Source organism: Cornus florida, unplaced genomic scaffold, assembly GCF_030987335.1.
Source record: "Cornus florida cultivar Cherokee Brave unplaced genomic scaffold, ASM3098733v1 CherokeeBrave_3.0.0_Hap2_Chr10, whole genome shotgun sequence".
In the NCBI taxonomy this organism is placed as follows: domain Eukaryota; kingdom Viridiplantae; phylum Streptophyta; class Magnoliopsida; order Cornales; family Cornaceae; genus Cornus; species Cornus florida.
In genome coordinates, this window is record NW_026775580.1 from 43,858,385 (window position 1) to 43,860,915 (window position 2,531).

At 36.8% G+C, this 2,531-nt stretch overlaps 1 pseudogene; it reads left to right on the forward strand.

The window, feature by feature from the left end:
* Positions 1-389: 389 nt before the first annotated feature.
* LOC132280363 (small nucleolar RNA R71) lies at positions 390-488 on the forward strand (annotated as a pseudogene).
* Positions 489-2,531: the final 2,043 nt, after the last annotated feature.

Consider the following 2,531-nt stretch of genomic DNA (forward strand, 5'->3'; position numbering starts at 1 on the left):
AATTGGGAGTAGAATGTAAAACACTTGAACAAGTCATACATGTCTCATTGGATGCATGATGGGAATGGTTAGGGATGGAAGATAATTGATTTGCCGAGTTTTGGTTGATCAAGAATTGATCAAACCTTTGAGATAAGGATTTTATCTCGGCGGCTATTTCGTTGGAATAATTAACTTGATATAAGCCAACACTCTTCCTTCCACTTGAATTCCTATCATTCTTAAAAGATAAAGTTTGATGCAAAGAATTTTCACTCATGCTCTCATAAAGACGCCACACGTCATCCTCATGCCTATCAATGCAAGAGCCACTCATGGAAGCATCAACCATGCCCTTGTAATTGTCCAATAAGCTCTCAAAGAAATATTGAACTAATTGCCATTTGGGCATGTCATGATGTGGACACTTCCTAAGCAATTCATTGAATCTTTCCCATGCCTCATGGAACATTTCCCCATCCCTGTGTGAAAACTCTCGAATTGAGATTCTCATGGCATTGGTCTTAGAAACCGGATAGTACTTCTTCAAGAACTCTTGTTGTATTTCTGCCCAAGAAGTTATTGAAAAAGGCCTAAGATTGTTAAACCAAATTTTTCCTTGTCTTTAAGGGTTAATGGAAAAAGTTTAAGCCTTAAGACCTCTTCCGGTATGTCCGTGTATCTCACGGTGGAAAATACTTCAAGAAACTCATCCAAATGCTTGTAAGGTTCTTCACTAGGAAGTCTATGATAGTTAGGAAGCATTTGAATGGTTTGTGGTTTGATCTCATAGTGGTGTGCTCTAAATGGTGGCAATTGAATGCATGTGGATGAGTTGTATTCATTAGGCACATAGTGATCTCTTAAAGCAAGGGGAGAGGCACCTTGATTTCCTTGGATGATGGGAGGTTGTGGAGTATGGATTGGACTTGGCATTCCCAATGGAACTTAGCCTTGTTTTTGTGGTAGGTGAATGAATAGACTCGGCATGCCTAATGGTACTTGCATGTTATCATGATGCACATTGGGGTGGAGGATACCTTGTTAGTCTGTGTGACCAAGGTCCTCCACATGGTCCTCATTATGTCCTTCCATTGATGGAATGGATTGACTAGAACTTTCTCTTTCCCTAGGGTTTCGAACAATGGATTCAAGATGAAAATTAAGAGGGATAAGAGTATGTTTCAATGATCTACGACCATACATGCACAACAAAACACAACAAGTAATAAGTAATGAACAATCACTTCACCTTCATAATAAATCAACAATCAAGAAACTTCCTCCACATACAATGTTCCCATACTCCCATGCTATCAACAATATGCAAAGAATAATAAAATTGCCTCTATGTGGGCTCACGATTTATCTAAGAATTAAAATGCAAGCCTCCACGCTGGCCGACGATTTAACAAGAGATTAAGTTAAAAAAGAGCTCACTAAGGGTCCTTTAGCACTTCAATTCAATTTTCAATTTTAGCCTTGCAAAAATTTTTAGATTTTAGCTTTTTCATTGCTTTTGCTTAGCTTCTTGCTTGAAATGCTCATTTGCTCACTTTCTAGCTCAATGCACCTAGTCAAACAAGAACCAACATAATAAGTAATGAAAATGAAAATTAAAATAAAGTAAAGACACGATCAAAAGAGTACTAATTCCTAATTGATTTCACAACTACGACGTTGCCTTAAATCAATCCCCGTCAATGGCGCCAAAAACTTGGTGGGACCGTGGTCGTCACACAATTTAAACTAGAGTTTGTGCAAAAGAGAGTGGTGTTTTAGAATATGGTGAGTGTAGCCAAGTTTTACATTTATACTATGCCACTACTACCTTTCACTAAAAATATAGCTAGGGCGAATAGGGATCGTCCCAAGGGATTGGTGGGTCGTATTAGGTTGTGGAATCGAGATTAGGGTTAGTAGGTCGAGTGATCAAAAGATTGGTTGGTGATTGAATTATACTAAGATGCAAGTTAAACTAAAATAAACAATTAAATGCAATAGAGAGAAAATAAGAGAGAGAGATCTTGGGTTTAGAGATCACCACTAAACATAACTTTTCTACACCCTTAATGAATGATTAATGAGGGTGAAAACATGTATTACAACAATAGTGTGTGTGTGTGGTTGTTTCAACAAGCATGGATGACAAATTAAGTATATATTGTCTAAGCAACATGATGGATAACACAATATATCAAACTAAGCCATTAATCCTTTCTTTAAGCTCACAATCCAAACACATCACAAGGTTAGAGACATATGCTACTGGCTTTCATAAGTATGGAACATCAAACAACAAGCATGGATTGTCCTCCCATTTAACATCTAAACTATAACTACACTACAATTAAGCTAATGACATGAAATTAAACTAATTAATCTAAGGGAGAGGCACAATCCATCAATAATTGAGTATGAACCATCAAATAAACTACAAGAGCATTCCATTAAGCACTATGTCTTGACAATCTCTAGATCTATAGCATTAATACACATAGAGATGCATCAATAAAACAAAATCTAGAGACAAACACATGAACATTTATTCT